Below are 14,849 nucleotides of genomic sequence, written 5' to 3' on the forward strand. Positions count from 1 at the left end.
ACTAAGAAACCAAGCAAGAAAGGACTATTGCTATCACTTGCTCACCAGCCACTTTAATAGAACAACCATTTACTTTTTGTTCTATTTACAATCAGACTTTGACCCTATGTAGACCTTTCTTTTTTACACAAGGAACTTCTTGGTTTTGATCATTTTGATCACAAAATCTTTGTCTCTTTGCTGAAACTCAGTTTTCCTTCCCTCTCCCACAAAGAAAATCTGCTTGGACACTTCATTCATGCCAGGTCAGTGTCCAGGAGGACCTGAGAGAGAAACTTAATGGTTAGGGGGTAGTATGTTTCCTTCTCAGGAGCAGTCACTCACCTGTGCAGGTGGAGGTACATTTATGACCCAGTGAAGCAGGTGCAGGTAACTCCCTATATGCTCTTGGCCTAGGGGAATGGGGGTTGCGTGAGTATCTGAAATCCCTAGATCCTCCCCAACATTCCACTTTCTTCTTGACTGAACTGTGTTACTCTGTTTCCAGTTTCAGCATCTCGGTCTTTTCCTCTCTAGCTCTTATAGGGAGTGCCGATAAACAGTAAAAAAGATCATGTAAATGTCAAGAGGAAGTGAAGTATCTAGATAATCCACAAACTGGATAATCGGCCTTGTATTTTTGAGAGTTGACTGCTTGACCTAAACAACTCTTCATAGTGTTCCTTCCCTCCCAGAACCCTCCCTTTCCAACCTTCTCCCAAGGCTCTTACCTGGGGCCAGGGAGAACGACTTTTCAAAGTTTACTGAAGTTGTCAAGATCACTGTCAAAGAGGTAGTCACAATGCCTGGACAGAGAACTGACTGGGAGCGCCTTCAGAACCCAGCACCTGCACAGCCAGGGCAAAGATCTGGATGCCAAAGCAGAATGTGCTAAACAGAGACTAGTAGGTGAGGCAGCTGTCCAAGAGGGCCACCCCCTCCCCTCTACCATCACCTCTTCCAGATTTGAGTTTCTGCTCACTTGGCTTTTACGTTCTCCCTTCCTGATGGTGTCTTTGGGGAGCACAGTGCTTTTCACCTGAAACAGCCTCTAAGCTGAAATGAACAGTCACCACCAAATCAATTCCTCATCCATTAACAGGTTGTCTCTCTGTTCTTGAGACACAGGCATAACCTGGTTAGACCTGTTTTGTTTGAACACTAACGTGTGAGTTGGCCAAATGCAAATGAGCCAATGTTTGTAATCCTTTATTTAATTTTTTTAAAGGGCTGGGCAGCCAATCAGAAGAGGGGGAAGTGACTTAGGGAATTCCCGGTTGGTGGCTTATTGCTTAACATCCTACAAAATGATTTAAAATTATTGTCATATGCATTTATCTTCACTCTGATGAGGGCTCAGACGTGATAAGACCCGTGGTTCCCTATCCCTGTGGGAGCTGCCTGCTGCCTCCCCTCCATTAGCCACAGCTATTGGATTTCCCACCCAGAATCTTTAGGCAAATGAGGTAAGTCCTTGTTTTTAAACCTTCTTTTGAGTCTGGAATTCAAACACCTGAGTGGAAAGAGAAGTCTGCTGTGAATCAGATGAAAATAAAACAAGAGTCCCGAAGGCAGCTGGCAGGCAGGGAAGCTTGCCTTCCTTGGTTGGGCTTACTCTCTGGGTCTTGTTGGAATTGTACTTGGGAGGGCAGCTGGGCTACTTTGAATGTTATCTGTGAATTCCCTGCATTGTCTGGACTTCCAATCACTGTGAATTTAAAAGTCTCCTGGTTTCTCTTTATCTGTGTGGCAAAGCCATTGTTTCCCTAGGTTGAATTCTTCTGAAATAAATAGGCAGCTAGAGATAGGTGACTCTGATATAGCTCAGTGAAGAACTGGTTGGCTAAATAGCTGTGGGGGCTCAGAGTACACAGCCTCACTTTCTAGGGATGTCTTCTGCAGGTAATTTTTCTAACTCATGAGCTGTAGGGAAAGACCAATTTATCTTTGGTGTGTTTTGGTGTTGAAAAATGGCTGGAAATTGGCAAGAGCGTCCTCATCCACAGTGGAAAAAGTGGTCAGGCAACCAAGGTAGGCAGGGGTACTCAGGAGAGTTGAACACCTAAAAATGACTGTTAAGAAAAAAAAAAAAATCAATTTTGGTAAAGGATTTCACCATATCCCAAGGAGGCAAACTAACCCTTTATTTCATACTGTGACCAGACAGGCAGATGTGACTCAGCAGCAACAAATGCGACTCAGCAGCAACAAATGCCTTCTGAGACAGGGACCCTTTTGATTTTGTTTGGACATGATAGAAGAGTGTTGGCCCCAGTGTGAACAGAAATGAGTACAACAAGGATTAATCTTATCGTTGGTAAATAACAGCATCAAGGCAGGAAAGTGACATTTCCACCATCCGTCTTTGCTGATTTAGCATACCTCCAGTATTGTGGAAGCAAGGTCTTTATAAGATGAAGTGTAAGATTCTGTGAGTCCCAGTGTATACGTCTCTGCCGGTTATCTGCTCTGACCTTAGTAACAGGGTGAAAGTGAGCGAGTGTTTGGATTCTGATAACTTTTTGATGGGAGGTCTAATTTAGGAATTGGTGTGAGGATATGTTCAGATAGAATCTTTCAATGTGTAAAAGGACACTTGGGGATCCTGAAGGGCCATGTGGTAATTCCCCTGAGGTCAAGGGAAGAGTCGATTTCCAACATGAGAAACAAAGACACATTATTAGGAAGAAGTTCGTAGTTAAGAGATACTATCAGAAAAGACTTTTAAGAGGTTTTAAGAATGACTTTAGCTGCATTTGGAGTTGGCAGAAGGCTCTACTTGTTCTCATTTTGTGACCTAAAATTCTGGTACTATAAAGTAACTCATCAATTCCATCTTACTATAATAAGGAGTCATGTAGGGCCACACTGTTTTCACACCAATGGTGTTTTAAAAACCATCATGGAACGTGAGAAGAAAATCATTTGGAAGTCTGTAATCACATTTGAAAAAATAATAAATGTAATGGAGACAATCCATCTCCATGTTTCCAAAATATTTTAAAGAGGCATCTTAAAAGAAAGTAACTTTGAGGGAACAGCTGTGCTATAACTTTGCTTACGTTACCGTTCAAGATGGCGGCCTTCATCAGCACTTTTTAAGGGTGGTTGTTGGTAGGGTGATGTGCTTGATCCAGACCTCATTTGTATGAAAGGACTCAAATTCGATTATACTCTTTTGTGTTAAAAATTACCTGTTTGGTTTTGTTTGTTTGTTTAAAAAAGATGACTGGTACGGGGATCTTAACCCTTGACTTGTTGTTGTCAGCACCATGCTCCCCCAAGTGAGCCATGGACTGGCCCCAAAAGTACCTACTTGTTAAATTCAAACAATCTCTTTTTTATTTTTTTATTTTTTAATATATTGTGATCTCCCAGTGGAAGTGCCTTGGTTTCTGGACCTCTGAAAAGCCCTACATTCACACTAATGATTCCATGTTTATAGAGATCCCAAAGTGCTCCCACTAATTAACAAACTTTACCCAGATTCTCTTTCAATATCTTCATGACTTCTTGGGTGTCTGAGACAAAACAGAAACTGGGAGGTAAAAATGTTTACTTGATTGTATTCAATTAGTTAACTGGAAACTGAAAGGAGCTGTCAGGTCTCAGGTCAGAAGGTGAGTGCTTTTGGTCAAAGTTCACTCCTAAGGAGGTAGAATTTAGCTATCTAGAATCCTGCAATGTTTTGTTTTTTCCTATTGTACCACCCACTGTACCCCTCTGACTCTGGGAATTTGAGCACTGTATTGTGTTCATTAGGACATCTTGCTTTTCTGAAAGGCCTGTGAAAGAACCCTGCTTCATATTACAGCATCAAGTACAGACATAGAGGCTAATAGAAATCATTGAAAAGTTATTCAGACTTTTCCCTTCCTCCAGATAGAGTCAACCCTACGTCCTTTCAAACAGATAGGATTTTCGAAGACCTCTGGTAGATGGGGCGGGGTAGATACCAAGAATGCCATGGTAAAACCTGCTAACACACTTGAGAAGCTATGCCACGGTTTTAAGGAACCAAATATAAAGCTGAACCCGATCTTTTGTAACACCATTTTGCTGCCCTTTCTGTCCATTTCTCCTGTAAAGATCACTCTCTGGTAGGGTGGAAGTGGCAATCATTTCTGTTGTGGGTGGGGCCCGGTTGGGAGGCACTGGTGTTTAGAGACCAGGCATTCGCACCCTGCCTTGGTTACTGGGTAACTGAAGGCAGCGCAGTGGCTTTCAGCCTGGGGAAACTGAATCTGCGATGGGAATTGCCATCTGAAGACTGAGAGGCAGGAGGACAGTCACATCTTTCCCAGGTTCTCTTAAATCTCTTACTGTAACTGAATAACTGAAGGGAGGGGCAGATAATGAACTTTATTTGACATTTTCATATCTAATTTTTAATCATATGATTTTAAATAATATGATATTTTCTAAGGCTCAAGCAATTGTGCTCTTATTAAAAATATGTAACTATTGTTAACGTTTATTTAAACCGAACAGCGTTTTAAAGGGTCTGACTCTTAAGCTGTGCAGGAAACAAACAGAGCCTTGGGGAGAAGGGCTTCTCACAACAGCTAACCCTAGGATGGGACATATTTTCAAGCCAAATGGCATTGATGTCAGGAAGCTGGGATGTGATGCTGGAGTAGAAATTTCCACGGATTCCTCAGAGTTATTTGATAAAAATGTTATTGGAATTCAGAGAGGAAAAAGAAACTGTTTCTTCAAGAATCTTCCCTGAAGAATTTCAGACTCCAGCTTTGGAGTGACCAGAACACAGTATAGGAAAGGCAGTGTGTGGGACATGGGATGGCAATCAGGAGACCTGGTGTTCGAGTCCTGACAAAACCAGAGCAACACATTCTACCTCTCTGGGCTTTATTTTCCTCATCTGGACAAAATGGCTTGAAACTGGTCATCTTTAAGATCCATTTCAACCCTCAGATTCTGCGGTCATGATGACCACAGGTGGGGTGGGGGGGCAGTGGGGCATGTTTGTGGCGGGTGGACCAGCTCAGCCTGGAGGTGAGCAGCCTTCACGTGAGTCTGTGAAAGCTGAGAATAGGGTAAGAGATGTCCTCTAAGGGTGAGACAGGAAAGATCAGCAGGAGCCCTTCAATGGCTTCCTAAGGGACTTCAGAATTTTGGCTAAGGGAAGTACTAAGACCTGTCATCTTTATTAGGCATGTCAGAGTCTTCTCTCATGACAAATCCCATCTTTATCCATTTGTGTCATGTATCCAAAGCTGGTGGGAGTGTGGAAGTGCACGAAGCAGACTGTTTTGTAACCGCGGGGAGCAGTCGATGTACATGAGCAGGCACCCTAATGGCCTCTTGTACACAACACCAAAGCAGCCCACTGAAAAGTGAACATCCAGGCACCAGAGGATCCGCTTCTAGAGGAAGACCCTGTGGGTGATCGTAAGGGGAACATGGCTCGTCCTGCTACTGGGCAGCCCAACCTGCAGACCCTGGTGTTCCCAGAGAGCCTCAGCTCTGTATCTGGAGCAACCAGACTTACAACAGGGTCAAGCAGGGTGGCCCATTTAAAGAGGTTCCTAGGGTTTTAATTGACCTTGTTTTAAAAGAGACACCCTGTAAAATACTCCTGTGAAGATTGATTTCACTTGCACCTAACCACATTCTGTCTTTCGTTTATTTTATGGGGCCAGGCCCTTGTTTCGGTTCACTGGATTCACATTATCTCTTCTCCCTCACTCTTCCTCCACTGCCTGGCCCTCAGAGCCCCCCTCACTTCTTTTCTCAGAAGCACCTTAATTGTCACTAAGGGTACCCGCTTATTTATATAAAATATGACCAGTGTCGATGCATTCAAAACATGCTTTCTGATGAAAACAAAGCTAGAAATAAAAAGGAGCCAAAATGCCTATTGTAATAGTTTAATTATTAGACTAATAGACCACCTCATTAATCCCACTATTTTAAGAAAACAACTTATTTTTACTTTTGTATGACCTTGTCTAGATGCACACTTTCTTTGATGTTGTTGTAATTGTGGTGAACTTAAAATTTTATAATCTGCTACTTCCCCCTCACTCTATATCACAGACACACAGTAGATAATCCTGGGGGCTGGGCATTTACTGGGCCAATAGTGGCTTTGAGAAGTTTTAGTCACCCTGCCAGCCCTTTCTCATCCTGATGCAAACTTCCTCCAACAGTCTGAGTCTGTGAGTCTTTCTTGGAATATGAAGAGGGTCTCCTACGTTTTGTATATCACAATGGAGCTTGGAAGATATGTGCATCTCATAGAGATTATTCTGGGATCCCTCTTAGGAACCTTAAAAACTTTCCCTCAGTAGGGCTGATGATATATTCTAGAGGGTAAGGTGAGTATGGTCTGAAAGATGAGAGATATTTTCGGTCTTGTTTTTGTGGTGACTACTGATGAGACTTGTTTTGACTCTACAGTCAGCTTTAGATTTGACCCTAAATTTAGCCTCGGCCTCAATATATCCACTTAGAAAATCAGAGAGCTCCGACCTTGCCTTTTAGCCATCTAAACTCCACTGGCCAGAAGGCTGTATGTAGCTGGAAGAATTTGATGAAGAATAGACTTTGTGTGTCTAAAGTGGCAGGAGGTGATGAGTTTTTGTGGCCTGGAAGCAGCTGAGATGTGGTGCAAAGCGCACTGGATTTCAAGTCAGTATAACCGGGTTCGTATTCGACTGTGCCACTGGGTAGTTGACTGACTTTAGGTGTTATGTAAGCTCTAGCATTTAAGTTTCCTTTTCTGGAAAGCACAGTTAATAACATCTGCACAGGGTTGTTGTAAGAGTTGCATTAGACAAAAAATTAAAAAATGGGAAAGCACATGGGCAAAAGCTTGTGAGTGAATAATTAGTAATTTGTAGAACGGAAGTCGAGTATAAACCTTCAATTTGGTGTTTTCAGTGAGTTTCTGCTGGATCGGAGTGAATGAGTATTAAGTTCCAGGATGTTTTTTCTATAAGGGTCGATGTTGGTTCTGCACTGTGACATCGGGAAAGAAAAGCAGTAGGGTTTTTACTGCGCGGAAGGTGGGCAGGAGGGAAATGAGATGAATCGTGATAATGGGGAACCTCCAAATTGAGCCTTGTTTTGAGCCAGTTGCAAACCACAACCTATGGGGGGCCTATGGAAGACCTAGGGTGGGAACACGGCACATTTCTGTCCCTGTGTCTTGATGCCTGGCATGTAGGGGCCTACAGAAGAAACTGATCCCACTCCAGGCAGTTCACACGACTAACTTTTAGGGAAGGGTATACAATTGCCTACCCTAAAAATTCTTGATGGTGTCTCCAGATGACCACTGCTGTTGAAGCCACTCACCTTAGACATTCTAGAAGCTTTGGGGAAAAAAAAAATCCTACTTACTTAATTTTGCCCAGACACTATGGAGTCTGCCTTGTTGTAAATTGTTCAGGTGAAGCTTCTGGCCATGTGGTAGTGGCTTATAGAGGCTATCTGAGTTGAACCAGTAATCCTGGCTGTTAGTAAAACACTGAGGGTTTCCAGTCTGGGGTCCAAGGGTCTCCCGGTGCCCATGAAGAGCGTTCAGATGGTCTGTGAACTTGGATGTGAAAATAATTACATCATTATTTTCAATAACCTCTAACTAAAAGTTAACATTTTCTTTCAATATAAAGGGAGGCAAAATTGCAGAAAATTCCAACAACTCTGATTGCCACCAAGAGAAATGACAAACATTTTCATATCACATTACACTTGTTGTACATCTCTCAAAATATTGATATTTGACATCCTGGAGGTTGTTAGACCTGCACTAGATATTCTTATTTAGTGTGTTCATAAGAAAGTATATATTTTATTATATCACATGCTTATTTTAAAAAGTATTTTAATAATTGTATTTCAATATGAATTTCCTTTCTAATCTTGTGTCTTTTACTTTGTCATTTAAAAAAAACATTATTTTGTGAAGAGGTCCATAGGCCTCACCAGACTGCAAGATGGGTTTGTGGTGCAAATAAAAGGTTGAGAACAATCGTGCTCCATAAATATATGCAGTTATCATGGGTCAATTAAGAAAGAGAAATAGAAAGTAGAATAGTGATTACCAGAGGAGGTAGGGGGCAGGGAAAGGTTGGTAGATTGGTACAAAGGTACAGTTAGATAGGAAGAGTAAGTTCTGGTGCCCTAGGGTGACAATAGCTAACAATATTGTACTGGATATTTCAAGATAGCCAGAAAAGAGGATCCTGAATGCTATAACCACAATGAAATGAAAAATGTTTAGGTGATAGACATGCTAAATATTCTGATATGCATGTATTGAAATAACAAACTGTACCCTATAAACACGTAGAGTGAAAAAAATAAATTAAAAAAAGATTAAGAACTCCTAATTTATAGTATTGCCTCCCCAGGGCTATTGAGATGACTTGACTGATAGATGGTCTCTGTCAGAACAGGGGACTGTGTTCTTCTTATCTACTCTTCCTGCTTACAGGTAGCCTTGGAGTTGTAGGGGACTTGGGTATAATGAAGATGGTGATGATGATGATGATGATGATGATGATGATAATAATAATAATAATAATAATAATAATAATAGGAATGGTAACAATAGCTAACTTTTGTTGAGTGCCTGCTATGAGCCAGGTGGTTACATGTACGTTCAATGTCATTTAGTTTAATCCTTCCAGCTACCTCAGGAGGTAGGTCATATGGCAAAGATAGAAAAGACCCCCCCCCCACCATGGTGACAGAGCATTGATGTAGGTGAAGGCATAAGTTGGGACTGACCCCATAGAGAGGGCCAGCATCATGGGCGTGCACCTCATGCAGTTACATGGGGCTCCCTGCTTGGAAAGGCTCTGTGTTTGGTTTCCCGCTCTGCTGTTGCTGTCCTGAAATTCCTAATACGTTTTGAACAAGGAGCTCTGCATTTTCCTTTTGCACTGAGCCCTGCAAATTATGTAGCTGGTTCTGCCTCTGGATGTGGTGAAACTGTCTGAACATGTGACAACTCCTGATGCTGGGAGTCGAGAAGCTCTGTGGACGGCCCCTGCTAGTTCTTAGCTCACTCATGTAAGCGACTTCTGCTGGGAAGCTGAGGTCTGCCAAGAAGGGAAGTTGTAGGTTTTAAGTTGGTGAGTTTTATAGTTTTATGTGAGCTCCAAAAGGTTTACTCCAAAACAACTGGAGGAATGGCTGCATAATCGGCTGGAGGGGATTTGATTCCTTGGAAAATCTTTCTGGCAGGGAGTTACTCGCCTTTCTGATGGGTTTTTCATTTTTTATTTTCCAGAGGGCTTGTTGCATTGACCAGTGAGCTAGAAGAAGCAGAACAAAGTCTGTTCTCGAAGGGAAAATGAGATCCAGTGTGTGTGAGATCCGAGACTCTCTCCTTCTTGGAGGAACTTGGCTTTCTTGCCTACTGTCATTTGATGATTTACTGTACAAAAAGAAAACTCAACTTCTTCTAAAAAGGAAGAGGTCCCCTAATTTGTGAGAAAATTCAGATGTTATTTGCTTCTTAAGCTGTAAAGATGATAATGGGATAAGGCTTATTCTGTCTGTACTTTAGGGCTAAGTTTTTTTTTTTTTTTTAAAAGATGACCGGTAAGGGGATCTTAACCCTTGACTTGGTGTTGTCAGCACCACGCTCTCCCAAGTAAGCTAACCGGCCATCCCTATATAGGATCCGAACCCGTGGCCTTGGTGTTATCAGCACTGCACTCTCCCAAGTGAGCCACGGGCCGGCCCTTTTAGGGCTAAGTTTTCATGAACTGTTTCGAGGTTTGAAACAGGGTGGTAGATAAAGTGATGGTGGCAGAAAGGAAGAACTTCCCTAAATTTCTTTGTCTGGGTGGTGGAATTCAGGATCCTCAAATGACACATCTATAATCTTTCTCTCACTGGTGTGATGTTCACAACAAGCAGGTCTGTCATCAGCACCAGTGTGTGATGGTTTCCAAAGGAGCCATAATTTCCTCTTAATTTTTCAACAGTTCTTTTTCTTGTTGTTATTACTGCTCTTTTGTCATGGCTAATAAGCCTGTGGTGGCTTCAGGCAGCCGATCCCAACTCCTGAGTCAATCTGGGGCTTTCAACAGGAAGCCAGACTAAAATTTTGACAGATGGGTTTCAATGGCCATGAACTGGAGTTTCTGTAGCATTGAACTAATGTGCACTAAAGGGGAACTTTCATATTAGGATGATCAATCTGCCTCCTCTTCACATTTAGGGGAAAAGTTACAGGAGCTGTACTTAAAGGATCTCATCTTTCAAGTTTAAAGTATGAGATTCTAAGAGACACCTTCCTCCTCTTTAAAAACACAAGGATACATTTCAAAGCTACAGAGAATTATGTTTCTCTTCCCACTTCTCCCATAATAAACTTACTAGAATACATCCAGCCCATTTACTAGCTCTGTGTCTTTGGATAAGTAGTTTAACTTCTCCATGCCTCCTCATCTATAACATTATAACATAAAATTAAAATATCTGTAACATTAGTACCAATGTTCAGGGTTCTTGTGAAGTTTAAATGAGATAATTCACGTAAAGGCTAGCTCAATTCCCAGCACGTTGTAAACACTCAATAAATATGAACCGTCATCACGGTATAGTTTTTGTGGTTGTTTTGTAATTATACAGTTTGTGTAATTCTGAACTGGTGGCTGTTCGCCTTTCCTAGGCTTGAGCATCATGGTCTTTCCATGGGAGGAAACTTGACTCTTGAAATGGTCAACTTCATTGCCCTAGTCCATCCCAACCCCTCCCTGGCTCCTATCCCCACCCCTTACCTCCCTCCACCCTCCCCACATTCCTGCACAGTTGGTCTTATTTATTTTTCAGTCAACTAAGGGTGTTGTTAAATCTTTTATTTTTCGGCTGCCCGATTTGGTTCTGAGGCGCTCCCCTCCCTGCCCTGCTCATGACGAGAACGCTGGGGAATGCTCAGCCAGCCGTGTCCCTCCCCTGTCGGAACACCCTGTTCTGAACGCTCTTGGAGAAGCGACATTTCCGTGGCCTTTCCCCACCGCCGTGACTCCCCCATCGAGCTGGTGGGCTGGTGGTCATGAAGGCCCCATGGCCGAGAGAAAGCTGGGGGAATGTTGCATGGTGTCGATGACGGTGCTTTGTTCTCCAAAGCTTAAAAAGCAATGTTAGGAAGCTTCCTCTGACTGTGCGTGTTGAAGGCTGGGCGGTGATGCCATTGCTTAATTAGTGTTGTTCATGGTCTCCATTTGAGTGATTTGCTTAGCTCTTTGTGGCCTTTTTGGGCCTTAGCTCATCATGTGATATTGACAAACTGATGAGAAATGAGAGTGTGATGACACTTGGATTAAGGCAGAAATCACACCTCGGATATCTTTGGCCCTTTCCACCTGGGACCTGGGACCTCAAATCCCTTGGCAGGACATGAGTGAGTCTGCACAGCCCGCCTTTGAGGTACGTATGGCCAGCCTTATTTCTGTGATGGGAAAGCTATGGTCTAGGGACTGTTTTCAAATTATGCTCTGTGCCCAGGGCTGGACGTAGGACGTCTGTGGGAGAGGCTAGACCGAGATTCGGGCATGCTGAGTCTCCACTTTAGTAGGTAACCCATAGACCACACCTACTCGCTAAACCATATTGACTTTTGGAAGTCAACCACTTGGAAGAGTGTGGTTTGGGTTTCGCTCATATCCCAGCAGCCCCGTCTCTGCTCTTGTCAATCTGATTCCTGATCTGAACCCAGGCCGTCTGGAGACTGGCCATGTCACTCTACAGAACTTGGACACCCCTCAGTGCCTTCATAGAACCAGCCAATGGAAAAGTACAATGTCTTCTGGCTTCTTGGCCCTGTCAGCTCCCACTGGCCTATCTGATCCCTCTTTTATTCGGAGGGAGTGGGAGGGTAGCATCCAAACTGAAAGTGCAGGTTTTTCTTTGGTTTTTATAGGAAAAACAAATTGGCATGAATGCTCAGTCAAACCAGCTCAGGCTGTCTGGGCAGATGCCTTTCTTTGCTTTTTTCTGTTTATTTTCAACAAATCAATGCTTAACTGCGTTGTTATCGGAGCAGAGCAACAGGTGCAAAAAAATAACTCTGCTGCCAACTCAAATGAAAAGGTAGGGCTTATACCCTCTGGGAGGTATTCAGAAGATAACAGAAGCCCCTGCCAGCGACCGAGTTAACAGCTCTGTTTACGGTGGGTTTTATGTTAACAGCCTGCTGCTTACCCTCTAACACATAAACACGCCATTGTCTCAGGGAGAGACATTGAGCCATCCAGACAACCAACTGCTTTATTCTGCCCTGAGTGGAGATTGGTTTTGGCTGAAGCTGCTTTATGAAAGTCAGAAGCATGATCTTGTCTGCCAACTCCTTGTCTTAGTTTTTTCTGTGAAGGCAAGGGCATGAGGTTGCCGGAGAGAAGAGGATCGGTCCTGCTTTTAAATCTAGTTGAAATTCTTTTCAAGGTTGGTTATTCCCAAATGCCAGGAGCAGGTTGCCAGGATCTCTTTGCTCTATTCCATTCCCAGCAGGAGGTGGAGAATGAGCTCAGATGACTTTGGAAAGAGCTACTATTGTTTTGGAAGTGGTGTCCTTGCTAATAGTCCATCAGGGCAGGCAGGGCAGGGTGGCGTCTGTGTTTTTTTGTTTGCTATTGTGTCCCTAGCACCTAGCATAGTGCCCAGCATCTAGTAGACATTTGATAAATGAATATTAATTAGAGGAGATGAATAAATATTTGTGATAGCTGTACAAGCATTTCTAGGTGATAGTTTCTCTCCACTGGAGGTTGACATTAATGTTCTCGGGTATGAAACCTGAAATCCAGGGTGGTTAAGTAATCTTTTGAAGGACTAAGGTGGGGTAGGATGGGATAAGGGGAGGTTTAGCCAGCCAAGAGATTCTCTCTCTCTCTTTTTTTTTTTTTTTGGTGGCTGGCTTGTACAGGGATCCGAACCCTTGACTTGGTGTTATCAGCATCACGCTGTCCCTCAGATTTTCTTGATGGAAGTAGCCATCATAGAGATCCTCTGCAGATGCTGTGTTCTGAGGCCAGATCTGTTTGTTTGACCTGCAGAGACTCTTACTTATAGGGAGCCGAACATTGCTGAATGTAGGTTCTCCACAGACAGACTACAGTTTGGATTCTCTTGACTGAATTTTGTCTCTGACTTCACAGGATTTCTTTGTGTTTGTGGACATTTACATTCAAGGTTGGTATCTCCTGGAGTTAGTCATCTTGTGGTGGGAAATTGAGGGGAGGCAGGTAGGTGAAGCTCCAGACCAGAAATTCTCATCTACGAGAGTGCTCAAGGATTCCTTAAGGGAAGTTCTTAGAAATGCAGATTCTGATTCAGAGGTCTGGGGATTCGGTAGCCAGACACCGTTGGATTTAACAATTGGATGGTCCTGAGCATCAGGACCTGCTTTATTTCAAGTTGGCAGATAATATGAGGATACTTCAAAAAGTCTGTGGAAAAATATAATTGAAAAGACAATGCTAATCTTTCCATGAATTTTTGGAAGTACTCTCAAATGGTGGTAGGTTCTCCACAGAGGCTTACAAAATACACACAAAATCAGGAGTGGATGTGTGCATTTTTGGGAGAGGGAGAGAGCCATATTTTCTGTTGAGTGTGACCTTTTAAGAGTCAAAGCTTGCCCTGTTCTTAGTTTGTTATATCTGAATGAGATTGATAAAAGCCCCGGGGGTCATCTAAGGCAATCTTGTCTCTTGATCAACTGTGGTGCCTGTCGCTGTCAGTATGTGCCGTCTTGTCTGAGTCTGGCACCAAGATTGATAAAGATCAGCATAATATGTATATTTCCAAATGGCTTGCAGTTAATAACGTGTACCTATAATGAATCCAGATGTGGCCACTCAATACTGCATTATCAGTCATGAAAACACCTGAAACCCCAGCAATAATACTTCAGATGTTGCCCCTGGGAACATGAAATGTCAGTTTCAAAACACATTATGAAAGTATGAAATTACCTGTCGTGTAATCCCAAGAGGATCAAATACATTCCCCAAGGTTGATTCACATTTTGATTCATTTGTAAAAGCACGAGCAGTATATTTAGTTACATTCACATGTTCATGAATTTTCTCTTCTCCTACTTGGGAGGAGACCTTTGAAATGATAGTCATACTGAAACAGGAAGGCAGCAAGCTGTTGCAACATCCTTAGAGCAAATGCTATGAATTCACCTGCTGGTAATTTTGATTAAAGACTGAGAATGGTCTGGATATCGCTGTCATCGCAAAAGTAATTGTTTAAAAGGCCTAATTGCCCCTTTGGCTTGAGAAATAAATGCCCACATGGCAGCCAGTTCTGTGGCCGTTTGGGGATGATGTGGTTGAATGAATAAGGGAGCAGGGAAGAAGGCAGACCATGGTCTTGACTCTCAGTCCCCCAGGGCTGGGGACAGGGAATGCAGGTGCAAGCCCTGTTTAAGATTTGCTCTGTGGCTCTGGAAGCTCCTGGTGTACTTTTTACCTTTGCAGCAGGAGCAGACTATACTTTTTGGCCTCAGGCCTAATCCAGACCAGGCACCAGTGATTACGGACCATTGCATTTTCCAAACATCAAATTAAAATAACTTTATTAAGTCATAGGGGGAATATTTACATTATGTATGTATGTATGTATGTACATGTATATATGTGCATGTGTATATGTATGTTAAGTGTATATATTTATACATAAGCTTGATGAGGCAGCAGACAGCACAGGGAGAATCTGTGACCACATATGAAATTGGGTGGGGGTGAGGGTGAGCTCACGGGGAGGGAAGCTTTCTTCCCTGGCAAAGCACCCCCTTCTCAGCAGAGAGTGGCTAAGTGCCCAGGGTTTACTGCTAGACAGTCTGAGTTTGAATTCTCTTGTAGCTCCAATTCTGG

At 42.9% G+C, this 14,849-nt stretch overlaps 1 protein-coding gene across 1 annotated transcript in view; it reads left to right on the forward strand.

The window, feature by feature from the left end:
- The first annotated feature begins 1,340 nt into the window (after nucleotides 1-1,340).
- The window catches only part of EHF (ETS homologous factor), a 36,163-nt gene continuing 22,654 nt past the window's right edge, over nucleotides 1,341-14,849 (forward strand). Inside the window, exon 1 of the mRNA XM_063094200.1 lies at nucleotides 1,341-1,445. The gene's annotated coding sequence lies outside the window, so the exon portion shown is untranslated. The remainder of the gene's footprint in view (nucleotides 1,446-14,849) is intronic.

Source organism: Cynocephalus volans, chromosome 4, assembly GCF_027409185.1.
Source record: "Cynocephalus volans isolate mCynVol1 chromosome 4, mCynVol1.pri, whole genome shotgun sequence".
NCBI lineage: Eukaryota > Metazoa > Chordata > Mammalia > Dermoptera > Cynocephalidae > Cynocephalus > Cynocephalus volans.